This window comes from Tamandua tetradactyla, chromosome 2 (genome assembly GCF_023851605.1).
Source record: "Tamandua tetradactyla isolate mTamTet1 chromosome 2, mTamTet1.pri, whole genome shotgun sequence".
Classification (NCBI taxonomy): Eukaryota; Metazoa; Chordata; class Mammalia; order Pilosa; family Myrmecophagidae; genus Tamandua; species Tamandua tetradactyla.
In genome coordinates, this window is record NC_135328.1 from 200,183,043 (window position 1) to 200,203,600 (window position 20,558).

At 44.9% G+C, this 20,558-nt stretch overlaps 1 protein-coding gene and 2 long non-coding RNA genes across 3 annotated transcripts in view; 2 read left to right on the plus strand and 1 right to left on the minus strand.

Annotated features, from left to right (window-relative positions):
- Positions 1 to 1,346: 1,346 nt before the first annotated feature.
- Positions 1,347 to 3,026, plus strand: LOC143674696 (uncharacterized). Its single transcript, XR_013171177.1, has 3 exons — positions 1,347 to 1,443; positions 1,837 to 2,027; positions 2,901 to 3,026. It is a non-coding gene; the product is annotated as an uncharacterized LOC143674696 (long non-coding RNA).
- A 5,141-nt stretch (positions 3,027 to 8,167) lies between these two features.
- On the minus strand, positions 8,168 to 18,231 carry LOC143674698 (uncharacterized). The gene is made up of 3 exons (XR_013171178.1): positions 18,057 to 18,231; positions 10,751 to 10,868; positions 8,168 to 10,654 (listed from the first exon to the last, which is right to left on the minus strand). It is a non-coding gene; the product is annotated as an uncharacterized LOC143674698 (long non-coding RNA).
- PAFAH2 (platelet activating factor acetylhydrolase 2) overlaps positions 18,119 to 20,558 on the plus strand; it is a 35,102-nt gene continuing 32,662 nt past the window's right edge. The window contains 1 exon segment of the mRNA XM_077150763.1: positions 18,119 to 18,440. The gene's annotated coding sequence lies outside the window, so the exon portion shown is untranslated.

Sequence of the window (20,558 nt, forward strand, 5' to 3'; positions counted from 1 at the left end):
CCAGAACATTTGCATCAAATCAGAAAAAGAAATAAAAAGACAACAGAAAAAATTCATACATACCATACCCCTTACCCCTTCCTTTCATTGATCACTAGCATTTCAATCTAAGCTTATTTTAACATTTGTTCCCCCATTATCTATCCATTTATTTATTTATTTTAATTAATTTAAAAAAATTTTAAATACCAAAAAACACTAAACAAATGCAAACATTCTTAACTTTTGATCATTCTGTTCTACATATATAATCAGTAATTCACAATATCATCACATAGTTGCATATTCATCATCATGATCATCTCTTGGAACATTTGCATCTATTCAGAAAAAGAAATAAAAAGAAAACAGAAAAAAATTCATACATACCATACCCTCCACCCCTCCCTTTCATTGATCACTAGCATTTCAATCTAAATTTATTTTAACATTTGTTCTCCTTATTATTTATTTTTATTCCATATGTTTCACTCATCTGTTGATAAGGTAGATAAAAGGAGCATCTGACACAAGGTTTTTACAATCACACAATCAGATTGTGAAAGCTATATCATTATACAATCATCTTTAAGAAACATGGCTACTGGAACACAGCTCTACATTTTCAGGCAGTTCCCTCCAGCCTCTCCATTACATCTTGATTAACAAGGTGATATCTGTTTAATGCATAAGAATAATCTCCAGGATAACCTACTGATTCTGGGATCTCTTAGGCCTTTGACACTTAATTTTGTCTCATTTCGCTCTTCCCTCTTTTGGTCGAGAAGGTTTTCTCAATTCCTTGATGCTGAGTCTCAGTCTTCATGAACTTTTGAACTTGACTCTCCATTAGTCCTTGTGCTATTGAGGGGTTCCCCTGGTCAGTTCCTTCATCTGGACTCTATGAAGGCAGTCAAGAAATGAATGATGTCAAGGTTGCTAAGGGAATGGGGAGACACAGACTTCTGCTACCAGCAGCCCCAGCCTGATGAAGGAGGCCACAAGGGGTCAGACAGACCTGAGGTTGAACTTTGCCTCGACCTCTTACTTATGGGTGATGTTGGGCCTCCGACCCCTTATCTCTAGAATGCAGTAATATTCACCCATGGGATCGTTGCCAGGTTAAATCTAGGGCTGTCCCATAGGGGACCCTCAGCAAGTGGTGCTTCTTTTCCCTTGCTTGCTTTCTCCTCATCTGGTGAGGGAGCCACCATGGAAACGTTTTGCCCTCTGTAGGCAGCCAGTCTGAGTGGGGGGCACAGTTCATACACCCAAGGTTGTCCTCATAATGGCCAACAAAGGGGATACTCAGACTCTTAACACTAATGGGTCAGTCACAAAGTGATGGGCGGCTGTTCCCTCTGTGCATCAGGTCCTCATGTGCTAAGAGGGCTGCTTGTTTCTCTTGCCTGGCATGCCCTCCTTCCATCTCCCTGCAGGAGACCTGACTCCCCTCAGGCTGGGGTAGGGCCCTCCTCTATGTTCTCATACCTTTTCTTTATTCCTCTATCCCCGTACTCATTCATTCATTCAACAAGTACTTACTGAGTACTGAAATGGGCCAAATTCTATGGTAGGCACTGGAAATACAACACTGGGAACAGCTAATGCTCATATTGCACTTACTATGTGCCAAGCATGTCTCTGAGAGCTAAATGCATGAACTCATTTCATCCTCTACCGAATCCCATCATCCTCTCCCCAGTCCCACAGGGAAGTTGCTATTATTATTCCCATTTTACAGATAAGAAAACTGAGACTTTGGGGCTTAAGTAACTTGCCTAAATTCCTATAGCTGAGCCAGGATTTAGATTCAGACAGTCCATTCCCTTAGCCACTGTACCGTTCTACCTCCAGAGTCAAAGAGACATGGCCACCAGCCTCACCAAGCTAATGTCCGGGGGAAAGAGAGACCAGTAAACAGGCAACTGCAGAACAAGAGGAAAGGGCACCGTGGGAGTACACTGAAGGGCTTTCTAACCCAGAAGGCCAGAAAAGTCTTCCAAGGAAGTGACACCTACCGAAGACCTGACAGACGACTTAGCCAGGTGAGGAGGTGGGAGAGAATGCTTCCGGTGGAGAACCAGTAAAGGCAAAAACACAGAGGGAAGAAAGCATGGTGGGTTTGAGGATTGAAGGGAGTCCAATATGGAGTGATGGGGAGGAGGCTGGAGAGGCAGGTAGAGGCTGAACTGAGAGGTGCTAAGGAGAGGCCAGTGGGATATGCAAGGAGCTTTCCTATGGGAAAGGCATAAGTTTTAGACCAGGGCCTGATATGGTCAGTTGTTTTAGGAAAATCACTGTGGCTGGCTGTGTAAGAACAGACAGGAAATGGCAGGAATGGAGGCAGGGACAGCTTTTATACAGGTCTATCACTCACACAAGTCACTCATTCATTCAACATTTATTTAATGAGCCCATCCTATGGGGCAGACAGGTTCTAAGGGCAGTGAACAAAGCAGACGAAATCTTGCCCTGGTGGAACTTACATTACAGTAAGGTGAAATAGGCAAATAAACCAAATAAATCTTTTAAATGTCTCATATGCTGTTTGGCAGTAGATGTTATGGAGAAGGGAGGGACTGCAATGTTAAATGGGATGATTTGTGCCAGCCTCATTGAAAAGTTGCCATTTGTATAAAATCCTGGAGAGAAGAGGAAGTGAGCAGAGTGGATTTCTCAGGGGAGATCATTCCTGGCAGGGCAACAGCCGAGGTACTGGTTCTGAGAGGGAAGTGTTTCTGCCAGGTTGGAGGCAGCCAACACTGCCGAGCAGACTGAGGGAGAGAGGAGAGCAGAAGAGGAAGTCAGAGAGGTGGGGGTGGGGGTGTCCCTTAGGGGTTTTCAAAGCCATTAAAGGGCTTTGGCTTTTGTTCCAGAGGGGAGAGATGCATTGGCATGATCTGATCTTGTCTTCACAGTACCACTCAGCTTTCGGTAAGAGATTGACTCGTAGGGTCAGGAGCTGAGCAGGAAACTTCTTGTGCCAGGTCAAAATGCAGGTGAGCCATGTAGGTGGCTTGGACTGGGTTGGCAGGGGTGGAAGAGGCATGAAGTGGTTGGATTCTGGATATATCTTGAACCATAATGAAATGACAGATTTGCTGACAAATTAGGTGTGAGGTTTGGCCCGAGCCACTGGCTGGCTGGAGTCATCATCAGTTGAGATGGGGAAGACTGAGAGGGGAACGGTTTTGGGAAAGAAGGTCAGGAGCTCAGTGCTGAGGCCAAGAATCAAGGCTCATTCATTTTTCTCATCCCTGGCACTGGAATAACAAATGCCCAATAAGTACTTGTTGAATGAGAGGATGGATGGATGGATGGATGGATGGATGGATGGATGGATGGATGGATGGATGGATAGATAGATGGATGGATGGATGGATAGATGGATGGATGGATGGATGGATGGATGGATGGATGAATGGATGCAAGGATGGTTGGGTGAATGGATGGGGGAGCTAGAAGGTCAAGGTCAGCCGATGAGGCTTGGGTGAAGCACCTGATCTTGTTCCTACTCCCCTACCCCCAGCCTTGATCATCCTGGTCTGCTCAGGCTCATGTCCATACTTGCTCACACAAACAAGCCCTCTCCTACCTCCATCCCTGCAGGGGAGGCTCTCAGACCAGCTGGAGACTGTGCTTTTCTAGACTGAGATTCACAGGGTTGTCCTTGGGGCTTGGATGAAGGAAGAGAATGAAGGGCATCCTGGTAAGCTGGGCTGAGCTGGGCTCGCCCTAAAAATAGATCTCTGGGCACTGCCAAGAACTCTGAGGCTGCCATTGGGCTTTTCAGGGCTTATGATAGCCACCCCGGAGTTCCTATCCTATACCTGGGCTCTGAACACTTTGGGGACACTTTGGGGAGCAGGGAGTGGGAGAAGACGGCAGTGAGAAATAGAGGACATGACCTGGAATCTGCTTCAGGATAAGGAGGCTTCCCAGAGTGGGTAGAAGATTAGGTTCCTGAAGGGCAGGATTGGAGCAGGGCTTCGAGTGGATTTGAGGACAAGGAGGGCTCTGGATGGCATCCCGGAGCCTCTGAGCATTGCCTTGTTTGTTTCACAGCTGTGGCAGTGTCACAGCTGTTCAGGGGCCCTGAGCATGGGTTTAGTTCCTGCCCGAGGTGCCAGGTGTTATACTGGCCAATATGTCCAAGCAGAAAATGGGGGGTGGGGGGGTGGGCAACAGCACAATGTTTGATCTGAAGTATTTTCTCTGCATCCTGCCGCACTCCCTCCCTTCTCTGAGCTGAGCCTGCAACCTCCAGAAGGAATGGATTTGGTTTTCCAGGAGAAGAGTGGCTGGGGCAATGTATAGTTCTGTGGTTAACAGCCCAGCCCAAGTACCCTTAATAAGCTGTGTGTTTCCAGTTTAATTTCTTCACTTCTCTGTCTTCTATTTCCTTATCTGCAAAATGGGCATAATAATAGCTGCTAACTTCAAAGGCTTGCTGGGAGGAGGATTACATGAAATAATGAGTGTACAGCATTCAGCATGCCATACCTCGCATAGAGTAGGCACCTGCATCCCTCCTCCCAGAGGAAGATCAGAACCAGGACTTGGTTTTCCCCATCCTGTGCCCATGTGCCTCCTGCTGCATCTCTGTCGCTGCCCCAGAAGAAAGGAGATCCTTGGAGTAGGCGATCACCATGGAAACCCATCTGTCGCTTCTTTGCGGCTGTTTGTTCCTCCAGCTCTGAGCTGTCCATGTGACTTATGGCAGAATGAACAAGTGTGGGGGCTGGAGGCTGCAGGAGGCTGCAGGAGGCTCGGGGGCTTCGGTTCTCACTTGTTTAAGCACAGATAAGCCCAACCTCAATGAAACCTCCACAGGACCCTGAGACATTGATGGAGCTCCAACTAGAGTGAGTCTGCCTGCCACCCCCACCCACAGAGTGCAGAGCAGCTCATGCCCGTAAGGGATGACCCACACCTGGGCCCCAGCTGGGGCAGGGCCGGGGAATTAGTCCAGGGGACCCCAAGATGGGAGTGGGTTCTGGCCTCTGCTTTTCTACCAGGCATGGTCATGGGGCCTTGGATAAGTCACGCCCTGTTCCTGGGTCTTCATTTTCTTATCATCAGTCTAAAGTGGTTGCTGGACTAGTGCATCAACCTGGGCTTCCCAGAGCAAAGATCTGGAATTCTTGCTTAGAAGTCATCCTGACACAGGTTTAAAAGTCAATCCTTCTCTTTCCCATCTTATCAGTACTTGACTTTGTTAAGGAAAATTTTCCAGAACTTGGAAGTGGGCATTGAGGAGGCTGCGTGATCTCCGTTATCCCACTGCAGCATCCTCTAAGAAGCCCCTAAGTGTCATGTGACTCTCTAGAGAGGTCACTTCGACTTTTGCTTTTTAATGCTTAATTTTTTATATATATTGTGGTGAATATATATAACACTAAAATTGCCGCGTCCTCTTTTTCCTCCCCGGTTTGACATGGTTCCCTGGAAGGAAGGGCGGTGGCAAGGCCTTCAACGCCCCAAAAGAGGACGAGGCATAAAATGGTGTAATAGAAAAATACTGGGATTAACGACACCAATTGTGTGTTTCTTGTTGCTGGTTGTGCTCCAAGCATTATATCAAAACGAATCAGAAAGCAAAAGAATTGGAAAAAATGATACAAATTGTACAAATTGCAAAACCTTGTTAATGACTGTTTGGAAAAAATTAGGTTGGGACGCCCCCATTAAGCAAGTCATGCTGCAGATACAGCAGGCAGAAGTGCTTTTAGAACAAGTCACAGAAAAGTACCCCATAGAGAGTAAACACTTACAATTAAAAAACCCTGCATTGAGCCATCCTGGAAATTTACTCCCCCACCACGGCACCGGTCCATTGCTATAAAACAATAAAAAATCTAAGTAAACAATGTAACCTTTTAATCAAAACAAGCTAACCTTTAACCAGATTAAAATAGGTCTTGACATATAGCCTCACCTGTAAAATAATAGAAACAGAAAGTCTAAACTCAGAAAACTGCAAACACAATGTCTGTGGTTTAAGCCAATATCTTGCTGCTATTAAAATCTTGTGTAAGTGTTCCTAAGAAAATCAAAACGTGTACTTTCGCTTTGCTTCCCTGAACCTGTAACTTTACCTAAAACGTAAGCCATGACACAACCATGATTCTGTGATACCTGTTTCCTTGCCAAAAATAAGGGTATAAAATCAGTTAAGCAAAAATAAATCTAAGCAACTCTTCTCAGAGGAAAATTCTCTGAGCTGTCTCTTGGTGTTCTTCTTGCGCCGACGACCCTCCACACCTTCAAGCCCGTTCCCTCTGCTGCGGCTGGACCGCGGCATAAAATTGATCATTTTAATCCTGTCGTAAGTATAGAATTCAGTGAAATTAATTACACTTCCCAATGTTATGCAGCCATTATTGTTATCTATTTTCAAACAGATACTCTGTACCAATTAAACAATAACTTCCCATTCTGTCCTCCCCCAGTCCCTGGCAACCTCTAATCCATTTCTGTCTCTATGAATTTGCTTACTCTAGATATTTCACAGAAGTGCAATCATAACATCTGTGTCCTTCTGTGTCTTCTCTCACTCAGCAGAATGTGCTCAGGATGCATCCATGTTGTCCCTTTTTCTTTTTACTCACGGTGGATCAGAGCCCAGACACAAGTCTGAGAAGTAAGACGTTGATTTGTAGAGAACAAATAAAATACAAACGACTTTTGTTCCATAGAGATACCAGTGATTTCTGATCAATAGAAATGATCACCCCAAAGGTTAGAGGTCATGCTCTCTGGGACATTCACCGGTTTTGAACCTAGCAATCTTATTTCAGCGTTCTTTGGGTTTCGTGGACTATTAGGAATGAATTCTCGGAAACAGCTTTGTGTTCCTGATAGCTCCCTCATGAATGAGTGAAATGCTGCATTAATGTGTGCCTACTACGCATTTGTATAATGCATTTTTTAACCTCGAGGCCTCATTTCTTCTTCTCTAATATAGGGAATTCCAGGGAGAGGCTACCACATTTGTTGACCATGTGCCAGTCATCATGGAACTCTTTAGATCCATGATTTTATTTAAGCCTCAGAGCAAAACTGCTGGGCAACACTCAGAGCAAAACTCCCCAGGGTGGAGTGGAGGGCAATTCTCCCCATTTTACAGGCAAGGTTAGTGAGGTTCAGAGAGGTGAAGTGATTGCCCCAAGGCTGCATAGCCAGTGAGTAAAAGAGCCTAGATTTCAACCACCGCATCCCAGGGAGTTAATTCCTGCTTCATAGGCTTGCTGTGGGACTTGTTGAAAGAGCTAACATCTGGGAAAGTTCTTGGCACACTGTCCGGGTCTGTACATGTGAATAATTAGAGTCAACCCAAGGCTGCCTTCAATCAGCCACACCTAGGCATAGCTCAGGGGAGGGGAGCAGTCCCTCTTCCTGTAGGGTGGATCTCCACTGCCAGGAGAAGCCAGAGGGGCTTGGTGTGAGCAGGTGTCCACAACCTGTGAGGGCACACACAGGGCACTGTGCATCCTTCAAACTGAACACTGACTTTTCAGCCCTGGCCCTTCCTCTAGGACCTGCACTCTTGGGACAGGGGTCTGAGAGGAGGGGTGGCAGCAACAGGACTGAGCAAACCAAGTAAAGTGAATTCCATACCCTGGTGCTGAAGTCATTCTGTCCATGCTCCTGAATGCTTCACCTGAATCAGACCCTCTCGGAAGGCTCCAAAAGATATGCCCAGCCTCCCCCAAGCGGCTGGACCTTCTCAGGGGCAGCACATACCCCGGCACTTCTCCCGCAGCCCTGGGTGCAAGGAGTTAATCCATGGAGCCAGTTCAGCAAGTGTTTTCCTAGCAGGCAGTCTGCTGCAAACCCCAGGTAATTCGCAGCCTGTTTTCCACACCCAAGGCAAGAAGATTTATTTCTTCCGAGCTCCCTCCCCAGGGATGCTGCTTAGCAGAGTAAACAGAGTTTTCTGTGGGCTCTTCCAGGTGATGCGCAGTACAGGGGTGGGAGCTGGGGGCCACGGATCAGGCCTGGGGGAAGCAGGCCTGGAGGTGGGCCCTGAGGAAGAGATGGAGGGGGCTCCGTCCCATGTCTCTCTGTCTTGGCCCCAGACTGACATTCCTTGGTATGTGATAAACATCACTATAATGAATGGAACACCTGCGAGGCTGGGCATCTTACATGCATTGCCTCATTTAATTCTCACAGCCCCCAGAAAAGCTAGGTGATCTTACCTCTGTTTCCTGATTAGGGAAGGGAGATACCAAGAAGTGAAATCACTTGCCTAAGTTCACCCAAACCTGGGTCTGTCTGATGCCAGGTCTGCTGCACTTTCCACGTTCCCCATTTCTTTCCACTTTCCAAGTTTCTTTCTTTAGAAGAAAAGCAGTCAACTTGCTGAGTACCTACAGGCCGGCATTACACTGGACACTGCATGCCTATCTCTAATCCTGGAGGTAGGGGGTTGTATGCCATCTAATCCCTTCACTATGCCATTAACATCAGAGGGGTGAGATAGGACAGTCATAACTGGGGGAGGAAACAGAGAAATAAGATGGGATGGGCCTCAAGTTGCCCCTTATAATCCAAACAGTGACCCCTCCAGGTATTCTTCAGGTCCTGTCTGTCCTGCGTCCAAACAAACCCCAAGACCAGCCTCACTCCCACCCTATGGAGGCCACATTGTTTGAAGGCCTTCTCCCCAGTCTCTCTGCTTCCCTCTTATCTCACCAAAGCAGGATCTTGTTAAAAGAGAAACCCATCCCTTCTTGGCTTTCACTCCTCCAGTGACCCTCCATCCCACTTAGAATAAAATCCAGGCTCCTTCCTACGGCCTAGAAGGCCCTCTGGGGCCTGGCCTTGGCCTGCCCTCCAGGACATTGCCTCCTGCCCTGTCCCTGCTCACTCCACTCCAGCCGCACTGCTTTCTTTCCACTTCTCAGCCCCAGCAAAGCCATCTCCAGCGTAGGACCTCTAACCCAGCTGTTACTTCTACTTGGAATGTTCTTTCAAAACTCCTTATCAACATCCAGTTCTCAGCTTATGCGTCATCTTCTCAGGGAGCTCTTCCCTGAACACCCACTATTGGGGAATAATAACCAATGTTTGCCATGTGCCAGGCACTATTTTATGTACTTTCCATGTATTCACTCTTTAAATCTTCAAGATAACTGAACCTATAAGGTACGTATTATTATTATTTCCATTTCACAGGTAAGGAAACTGAGGCTCAGAGGGGTTAAGTGAAATGACCAAAGCTCACAGCTATGGAGAGTCAGGACGCAAACCTAGCAGACTGTTTCCAGAGTCCACACCCTGAACTGCTGTACCATATTTCCTGGCACAGATAAATGCTAGCTATTATTATTATTATTTTGTCAGAGGCTGAATTTCACCCACCAGTTTGTTTTAATTGAATTTTAATTCCTTTAGGCAAGTCATTCACTGTTCAGTTTGCCACAGTCCTTCCTGCTCCCTATTGCCTTACAGGGGCCCACTTTACCAATTTACCTAACAAACTTGGACCCTGAAGGCATTTGTGTTTGCAATTCCTGCTCTGGGTGCCTCTTACTCATTCACTCATTCCTTTAACCAACCCCCACTGTGCCAGGCACCATGCTAGGCCCACAGAGATGAACAAGATGATCTCCCTGCCCTCGAGGTACCCACAGTCACATGGGAAGGCAAACCTGTATACAAGTTGCCTCACTGCCTTGTTATGTGTGCTGTCATGGGGTAGTCAATGAAAGTGAGGGGAGCACTGAAGAGCACTGAGGGGAACTGGCCAGAAAGGATTTCCAAGAGAAAGTGACATCTCTGCTGGGTTTGCAAGACTGGATAGAAAGCAGAAGGGAAGGCCGCTCTGGGTAGAGAAAACGGTACAAGCAAATGCATAGCGGTGGCCAAGGGCTGGTGTGTCTAGGAGGCAGGAGTCACTTTGGATGAGAAGGAGGAGTGAATCTGGCTGGCTGAGGGAAGGTGATCCAGATCTTGAAGGCTGCTGTTAAGAACTGTGCTCTTCCTTTGTCAGGGAGACTGCAAGCTGTCCTAGAAGGATCTTAAGCAGAGACTGGCACAGAATTGATGATAAGGCCTACATTGCACCCTTCCCTCATTCCCCCTTCTTCAGACTGCTGAGAACTTGGTACCCACCAGGCCAGCCCAGGCTCTGCAGGCCAGCAAGCCTTTACAAGGCATTTGGAGGACTTGATGATAACAAGGCTGGGAGCCAGGAAGAGAGGATTAAGACCTAGGAATTCAGGCCTACGTTGGCCTCTGGGCATCCCTGGTCTGTTCATTATTTTTGATGAGAGCAGGGAGTTGGGAAGCTCAAATAAACTCCCAGAGGCCTGGAAGGAGTCAGAAAGCAGCTTCCTGCTCCCACGTGGGGTTGAGTGGGATGCCCAGGCCCTTCCTTTGCAGGAAGCTCCTTCAGCCTGGCCTCTTTCCTCTGAGCTCTGTACTCCCTGCTTCTTGCAGCTGGGGTTCTAGCGACTGCCTTGAGCTCTTGAGTTAAGACCTGATGCAGAGGGGAATGTGGGAGCAGTCTTGGAGACCCCCAAATCCTTCTCTTTCTCACGAGCCAGGTATCAAAGTGTGGTAGTAGAGCAGGTACATCTGGGTTTCGATCCTGCCTTTGCCAATTATTAACTATAAGATGTTGGGCAATTCACCTGGCCTCTGTAAACCTCTGTTTCCTCACCTGCAAAATAGGGATGGTGAAATGGACTTCTCAGAATTATTGTGCCAATTGGATGAAACCAGGTATATCAAATGCTCGGCACCAACTGTTTCTTACCAGTGCTGGCTGCTTGTGGTTGGAATTTATCAGGTAGAAGGTGACAGAGATGAAGTCAAGATGGACATTGAAAAGACCACAGTAGATTCAACACATTTTTCAGCAGAGGATACAACACCTGCAAAAAAGGCATGGAAATACATCCATCTAAAGTGTACAATCAATGTCTCCATTCTTTATGCTTGTATTAAAGCTCTTTATCTGTCTGATGAAAACTGATATTGTAGAAATCTTTAAATAAAATGTCTAAATATGTTTTGTTTTGTTTTTTAAATGGAAGGATGGCAAGGAATGGAAGGAATGGACAATGTTTTGTTTCCAAGCTGTTTGCTATGCCTGGAGCAAGGAGTAACAGAGAATGAAACAGGAAAATGAGACAGGAAAGATCAGCTAAACTTTTTGGCATGTGTTATAGCAGTTAGGACTATGGGATTGTGATCCATGTGGACTGGATTCAAATTCCAGTTCTGCCACTTGGTTGGCACTTAATCTCTGATTTAGCTTGAGTTCCCCAAAAAGCAAATGCTGAGACAAGGACTTGGGTGCTGGTAGTATATTCGGGATGTCATTTCAGGAAGCAAAAGTGAGGGCATGAGGAAAGTAAACTAGGGAAGAGAGAAAGGCTAACAGGTGTGCACTGGTGTGTGGGTTGCTGCTGTTCCCTTGGGGACCCTCTGAGAGATGGTGTGAAATGCATCTCAAAAGTGACTTATCTGAGGATGGGTAGGCTGAGCATTGATGCGTCAACTCTGTGGATGGTCGAATTGCCCTTGTAGTTCAGTAACAAAACCCCCTTTCCTACTTCCCAGATACCTGAGTAAATCCTCAGGCGAGGAAGCAGAGAGAAAGAGGTCTTTGCATGGAGGGGTTCTCGGCATTGGGAAACTGTCAGCAAGGGAACACAGAGGGGGGCCAAGCAGATATGAGGCAAGCAACACCAGTGTCTGCTATTACCTCTTTGAACTTTTGTTTTCTCATCTGAAAAATGGAAAGAATATGATGCACATCACAAGATTTAATGTGGTAAAATATTTGAAAATGCCTGACAACACACATGATCAATAATCCATAGATGGCAGATATAGTTGGCTCAGTTCAAACACTGACTTCTCAGAGAATTCTTCTCTGCTCATACTACTGAGATCAGCTCACTCCTTTTAATCTCCATCAAAGGATCCTGTCTATTTCATATAGAGCATTTAGCATAGTATGTAATTGTCTTGTTTATATGTTTATTTTCTGTTTCTTCTCATTAGAATGAAAGCACCCTGTGAACAGGGAATTAATCTCTTTTATTCATCACTTTATCTCCAGAGCTGAGCCTACTGCCTTGGGCCTATTAGGCACACATATGGTTTTATTCTCTGTAGGTGTGTATAACATTTTTATTGAGGTAATAACATATATACAGCATAGAATTTCCCATTTTAACTACTTTCAAGTTTACAACTCAGTGGCATTAATTGCATTCACAATGTTTTGTGCTACCATCACCACCATCCATTGCCAAAACTTTCTTGTACCCCAAACAGAAATGCCATACCCATTAAGCATTAACTCCTCATTCCCTTCTTCCCCACCCTACCCCCACTACTGGTAACCAAAAATCTATTTCTGGTCTCAGAATTTGCATATTCTAGGAATTCCATATGTTCTAGTTTGCTAGCTGCCGGAATGCAACACACCAGAGACAGACTGACTTTTAATAAAAGGGGATTTATTTCATTAGTTCTTCAGAGGAAAGGCAGCTAGCTTTCAACTGAGGTTCCTTCTTATGTGGGAAGGCACAGGGTGATCTCTGCTGGTCTTCTCTCCAGGCCTCTGGGTTCCAACAACTTTCCCCAGGGTGATTTCTTTCTGCATCTCCAAAGTCCTGGGCTGAGCTGTGAGTGCTGAGATGAGGTATGCTGAGCTGCTTGGGCTGTGCTACGTTGAGCTCTCTCATTTAAGCACCAGACAATTAAGTCAAACATCATTCATTGCAGCAGGCATGCCTCCTAGCTGACTGCAGATGTAATCGGCAACACATGAGGTGCCATTGGCTCATGTCCACAGCAACAGAACTATGTGCCTTCACCTAGCTGGCCAAGTTGACAACTGAATCTAACTACCACACCATATAAGTGAAATCGAATAATTTTTGTCTTTTTGTGCCTGGCTTATTACACACAATATGGTGCCTTTAGGATTCATCCGTGTTGTAGAATGTAACAGAATTTCATTCCTTTGTATGGCTGAGTAATATTCCATTGCATGGCTCTACCACATTTTGTTTATTCATTCATGGACACTTGGGTTCCTTTCATCTTTTGCTGTTGTGGCTAAGGCTGCTATGAACATGTGTGTACAAATATCTGTTTGAGTCCCTGTTTTCAATTCTTTTGAATTCTAAAAATACTTTTTGAATGGAAGAATGATTATAGGAACAATCACAGAGAATAACAAGTTCTGCTCTTGACCTTTATTATGTATATATTATATCTGAGTAACTGGATGTTAAAAGAGGATTCACCCAGACTCCAGCTGGGTCCCCATGCTGAAAATAGTAGGCGCAACTATATTCAGAATCAGGACCCAAATCAATTCCTCCATCATTAGCCCATTGGCCACTTCCAGGACATAATGCAAGAGAGAATGAAGATCCCTGGAAAATGCCTCAGCTAAGGGCAAATGAAAGTATTCCAGGAGAGCTTGTTTGAAGGCAGTGATTTGAAAAGAATAAAGCTATTGTATAATTTTACCTCTTTGGAGTCAGATATAACTCAAAGCTAATGAAGCTTAAGCCTCAGCACCCCTCCTGAGGCCCTGGGCAGGGGGGACCTCAGGATGTGTTCACACAGTCATATATTTAGAAAATTTTGAAGAATTTAAACATTCTTTTTCTTAAAGAGGGCCTCCCCAGATTGTAAAAGCTCAAAACCACACAAAACCTGGATTCATCTCTGCCTGTTTTCAAGTCCAGCCTATTTAATTAACCAGTGATCCAAGGATTAGCTCACTTAATGCTTGCAATAACTCTACAATGTAGGTACTATTGTTATTCCCCTTTAGAGGCGAGGAAACTGAGGCTCAGGGAATAAATTCCTTGTCCAAGATCTTACGGTTAATAAGTGGAGGAGGTGGGATTTAAACTCCTTAAGCCTGCCCCCAGAACTCAGACCCTTAACTATGGTGCTTTCTAATGGTATATATGTTTCCTTGTCCATTTGCCCCACCAACTATGAAGTTCTCAAGGACACAGAGAATCATTTTCATACACTCAGCTCCCAGCCCAGAGGAGACACCAACATAGGTAGCTATAAGAAAAAGAAAAGTTGGCTTGGCACTCATGGCTAGATCTTGGTGTTCTGTTGAATATAAACAGTTTGCAGAACATGTACATCATACCAGGCCACTCTGTGACTGTGATGGATGAAGACATAAACAAGCCCACTCCATAACCAGGCCTGAAAAATAGGAATATCGTCCAAACCTCAAAAGAAATAGCTGTTCTCCTGTCCCCTGAGAAACTGTTGCATCTTACTAATGACAGTTTAGTCTTGGACAAATCTGCCCTCCTTCTAGATAAAATGTATTAAGATGCCCAGTTATTGAGTATGATCAACAGCACTGAACTATATACAGGTGAAAGTAGTCAAAAGAGGAAACTTTAGGATGTATATGTTACTAGACTAAGCATAGGTCTGTACAGCATAGTGAACTCTATTGTAGATGATGGACTATAATTAATAGTACAAGTATGAGAATGTTCTTTCACGGGTTATAAGAAATGTATTACAAGGTGGTAATAATAGAGTGGTAAATGGGGGAAAATACGCCTAATGTAAATAATGGACAATAGCTAGAACTATTTTAATAATCTTTCAATAATTGTAACAAAGGTAACTACTGTTAAAAATAAACGATACAATTATTTAAAAAGTGTTATCATCAATAGTAACAAACGATCCACACCAGTGCAAAGTATTGGTGGTGGAGTGGTATACGGGAATCCTGTATTTTATGCATGATTGCTTTGTGAACACATAACTCTTCTAATTAAAAAAAAATCACTATGTTAAAAAAAAGAAAAAGATATCCAGTTATAAAACTACCCCCACTCCCTGATAGGATCCAATCCATAGCAAAGCCCTATTTCCTTAAACTTTCCCCCAAATCATCTAACACAAGCCTAAATTCTATAATAAGTCCTTTCTTAGCAACCTCTTACTACCTTGCCCCTTGGTTCCCCATGGTATGCTTTCGCCCTCATTGCAATGGAGAAATGTAACCCAACTTGTTTAATTAATTACAGGTGTGTTTCCGTGGACTTTAACAGAAGGCCTTGACATATGTATCATACACTGATGGATCACTGAGCATAAAATATTGTTAAAAGCAAGGGTACACGGGTAGTTCAGTGGTTAGAATGCCTGCCTTCCACGTGGGAGACCCTGGTTTGATTCCTGGACCATGCACCCCCCCCAAAAATATATATATACTTTGTTTAAAGTTATAAAATGTTGCTCACCCAAAACTAATTGATAATGATTGAAGGAAGAATAACAGTTACCTTAAGAAGTGGGGATGAGTGGTTATAAACTAAGAAGGGACATAAGGTAAATTTGAAAGTATTGGAAATGTTCTAAATTTTTAACTTGGTGGTGGCTACACCAAATGTAAAAACGAGAAAGTCTAAGCTATACACTTAAGATTTGTGCGTTTTACATACTTTATTGCATACATATTGTATCATGATTTTAAAAAAAGTGTTGTCTACCAACCTTAATGGGTGGAGAGAAGGAACAGGAAATTCAAAGCTGTTCACCTAGATATCAATTTATTTATTATTATTATTTTTTATTTTAACATTTGTTCCCCCTATTATTTATTTGTATTCCGTATGTTCTACTTGTCTGTTGACAAGGTAGATAAAAGGAGCATCAGACACAAGGTTTTCATAATCACAGTCACATTGTGGAAGCTATATCATTATACAATCATCTTCAAGAAACATGGCTACTGGAATACAGCTCTACATTTTCAGGCAGTTCCCTCCAGCCTCTCTATTACATCTTGAATAACAAGGTGATATCTACCTAATGCATAAGAATAACCTCCAGGATAACCTCCCTACTCTGTTTGGAATCTCTCAGCCATCAACACTTAGTCTCATTTCACTCTTTCCCCTTTTGGTCGAGAAGGTTTTCTCAATCTGTTGATGCTGAGTCTCAGCTCATTCTAGGATTTCTGTCCCACGTTGCCAGGAAGGTCCACACCCCTGGGAATCATGTCCCATATAGATAGGGGGAGGGTGGTGAGTTTGCTTGTTGTGTTGGCTGGAGAGAGAAACCACATCTCAACAACAAAAGAGGTTCTCTTGGGGGTGACTCTTAGGCCTAATTTTAAGTAGATCTGACCTATCCTTTGTGGGGTTAAGTTTCATATGAACAAACCCCAAGACTGGGGGCTCAGCCTATAGCTTTGGTTGTCCACACTGCTTGTGAGAATACCAGATATCAATTTAAAGCAATTTAACAACAAGGTAAAGGCCAGCGTTAGGATGTTGGTTGACTTGAGGGGAACCTTGGGCCATTGAAAGATGAGAGCTATGATGAAAAGTCTGGGAAACCAACTGATTGCTGAAAACTTAAAAACTAGATTGGAAGGAAATGCAATTGAACACCAAGTACTCAATTCTATTTTGTAATCAGAAAGAGTTTGGCCCCAGGAAAGAATTCCCCAACAGTGACAAAGAAATTCCTGGAGATAAAGGAAGCTGTGACATTCCTATCTCTGGAAGCTTTAAATTCCGCTGGCCAGTAAATGGCCCTGGGAAATGACCTGGTCTGGGAATAGGAGACCAACAACCTTCAGCATTCCTTCTGATGACCAGGAACTCTAGTTTTGTCATTTGTGTGCTGGGCCAACTGCAAAGCACTAATTAATCAGCCAAAGGGAGTGCTGGCTCTCTGATCTGCACTGCCATCACCACCAACTTACAGGTTTAATTAAATCCAGGGTTTAATTACCACAATGTAGTGCTGCCATCACCCTGTCCTGATGACTTCATTGGCTCTTGGCAGGGTGGTGGTGTCAGGAGGGAAGATAAGCCCAAAGAAACCTAAAGCATGAACTCTGGACACTGGTGATTTGGGGGTGTATGGCAAGTGATGGTGGTAGAGAGGGCGGAACACAACACCTGACCTCTAGAAACTCACGATTGATTAGAGTTAAAATCTCCAACCTAGGAGATGGCACAAAGTGGTATGAGGTAAGCGTCCAAATGAGAGATGCAAACAAATGTCCCAGCAACTGAGAGGGGGAAAAAACCCTTTGGAGCTGGAGGGATGAAGGAAGCTTCATGGTGAGGGAGGACCTAGAGGAACTTCAGAGGAAGAACAGGTAACAAGATTGGGCAGAGAGTACCTGGCGGGGAAACAGCATGAGTGAAAATGTACAGGTAATAATGAGAACCTGATGTGTCCTGAAATAGGGAGGGGGGCGGGGACAGAGATGGGGGATTCCTGTCAGGCAGTAATTCCAGCAACACTTCTGGGGAGGTGGAAGCCAGGGTGGGAGGATCATGAATGCCAGGCTAAGAAGTTGGGACCTCATTCCCTAGGTAGTAGGCAACAGTCGAGTTTCTGAGCTGAGTGACTTAAATTTCTTATTGTAGTTCACAGGGTCCTTGATGATGGGGTTTTGCTTAACTCCCAGGTTTCTTTCTTTCTATCCCACTGCTTACACTCTGTGCTGGAGCCAGCACTGAACTTGCCATTCTCTGTCTAGAACATTTTTCACACTCCCTGGCTAATTCCTACTCCTTCAGGTGTCAAATTTAACATCTCTTCCTCTAGGAAGCCTAGCCTGACACCGCCTCCTCCCCCTCAAGACTGGGCAGGTGACCTTTTTCAAGTCTTCCACAGCTCCCCGTGTTTCCCGTTAGAGCACATTTCTCATGCGTTGTAATTGTTCATTTGTCTGCACGCCTCCCACTCCCCTCCCCTCTTGATCGTGAATTCCGTTGTATTTTGTTCACCATTGTGCCCTAAAAACCAGCACAGAACCACTGAACTGAGAGTGGAGAGGAGGGAGTTGAGGAGGGACCAGCTGATTTCTCAGATTCCTCCCCGTTCTTAGCAGGTGAGTCGCTAGAGGACAATGGAAACTCACAAGCGTCACAGCTACAAGTTGGTAGAGAATGTACGCTTAATGCGATCAATCTCACATTCTCACAGGAAGCAAAATGCGGCGTACACAAAGCAAGATCTGACTTACTCCCTCTCCCTCTCTGGGAATGATGTAAAGTGCGGTTATTTCTTACCACGCTTGGGAACTATTTCAGGAACGCGGAGGATTACTAAGAAAGAGTAACGCAAGAACCCTCCGCTTCGGCCCTTGTAATCGTGGCGGCTGCCTCCTCGGACCACCAGGGGGAGGGATCGTACCGCACCCGGACCTTGGGCGGCTTCGCCCAACGACGAGAGGTCGCGTGGACTTCTGGGGATTGTAGTTCCGGGCTAGTAATGAGCGTTCTTGCGCGGTGCATCCCGGGAGTTGTAGTTTCGGTCTGAAAGGCGGAAGGCGCGTCTACGTTCCCATGTTGAGTCCTGGAAACTACAACTACCAAAGGGCAACGGGCTCCAGGGAGGTTTTCGTTTCCGTCGCGTTAGCCTTCTGGTGCTGCTTCAAGGGGTCAACTTGACGGGTAAGTTTGACTGGAGAAACTCCCTGTTCTCAGTCGCTGTGTGAGCTTAGAACGAGGCTTCTTGTATTCGAGCCTCTTTTGGGGCTTCCTCGTCTCTTAGTCCCAGGGATTCCACATTAGTCTTTCGTCCTTTCTGTTTCCTATTCAGAAACTTTAGTTATCCACCCATGTCCTTAACCTTCCTACTCTAGCGTTCAGTCCTGACGTCCGTGGAAGCCAATCGCGGAACCCACCTTAACCCCACATTCCCATCTTGTACCCTCCTCCCTACCCCATCTCTGTGGGGTTCTTTATGCTCCATCCATATTTTGCGTGTGCCTTACTCTTACTCTCGCTTTCCTGTTTTTTTGTTTTTGTTTTTGTTTTTATGCTGTTGGGAGAAGGGCCCCCATTCCTTCTTCCCGATCCTCGCAAGAGTCTTGGACTAGTAGTTAGCACACCCAGGTTCTAGTCTAGCTTTGCAGCTCGCTCTGTGTGTGACTTTCTGCAAATCCCGTGTCTTTGAAACTCATTCTCTTTATAAGTTGGAGAGGGCGATTGCCCTATCAGTCTTAGGCTGTGTTGTGGAGCCAACGAACTAATGTTTGTGAAAGTGCTTTGTAATCTCTGAAGTCTTCACAGGTCGAGAGATGTTTTTTATTACAGTTTATGCTCTGGCACCCCCTTATGTTGGCTCTTTTTCTAGGTCTGCCACCTTGGTGCGCAGGCCCTTCGCTTGAGCGCTTAGTGTCTCCATTCTCTAAGAGCAGGATGATATTGCCTCATTTCCTCCCGAGACCATGGCTCGGGCCAGTGAAGTTTAAATCTCCAGAAAGCTTTGTCTGGAAGAAACTATCAGAGAACTGCTTATCTTGGACTCTGCCCTGACATAGAGGGTGATGAAAAGTCCAAAGTGATGAAAAGTCCAAAGAGCTGGCAGAGGGGCATTCCCTGCTCACTGGAAACAGGCCCCCAGCAGGAGATGAACAGCTGCAGTGTGAACCTGATCCATTCCCTCTGGGCCCTTCTCGGCCTGTTTCCTAAACTCTGGCTTTGACTGGGGTGTTTCATTCCCATAAAGGTTGGGCAAAGACGATCAAAAGAGAGAAAAAAATAAAGAGACCTTGGCTGGGCATGACTTATGGGAGATATGGTATAGTTCATTAATTCCTAACATTTTATGAGCACTTATCAGAGGCCATTGTCAATGTTATTATTTATATTTAAATTTCACCTGTGAAGTGTTCCCATTTTATATGTAAGGAACTTAGCCTCAGAGAGGTCATGTGGTTAGTTTTAATAATTATATTTGTAGCTACCATTTTATTTAGTGCCTTCTATATGTCAGATATTTTATCTACATTATCTCATTTAATCCTCATCTACACGTTAGGTACTTTACATACATTATCTCATTTTAAACTCATGCATGGTTGTTACTGTTTGTGTTTTGTTGAGAATTTATCAGAGACTGTAGGATTTAAGGAACTTGCTCAGGATCACACAATTAGTAAGTGGCAGAGGTAGAATTCAGACTATCACCAAAGCCTTTTCCTGTTATACCACATAACAGATACTTCTAGATAAAAAAGACAGAGATTTAAGAAGAATTAAGGGGGTTTAAATCAAAGCCAAATGAATGGGCATTTATAGTAGCCCCTACTATGTGACAAGCATGGAGATCCATAATTTAGCCTGCAAAGAAATGTAAAACAGGCTTTACCCCTGGAGTATGTCTGTTTTAGTTTGCTAGCTGCTGGAATGCAATATACCAGAAACAGAATGGCTTTCAAAAATGGGAATTTAATAAGTTGCTAGTTTATAGTTCTAAGGCTGAGAAAATGTCCCAATTAAAACAAGTTTATAGAAGTGTCCAATCTAAGGCATCCAGGGAAAGATACCCTTCAAGAAGGCCGATGAAGTTCAGGGTTTCTCTCTGAAGTGGAAAGGCACATGGCGAATACAGTCAGGGTTTCTCTCTCGGCTGGAAGAGCACATGGCGAACACAGCATCATCTGCTAGCTTCCTCTCCAGCTCCCCGGGAGTCGTTCTCCTTCTTCATCTCCAAAAGTCACTGGCTGGTGGACTCTCTGCTTCGTGGTTCTGCGGCGTTCTCTGTTGTGGCTTTCTTGTGGCTCT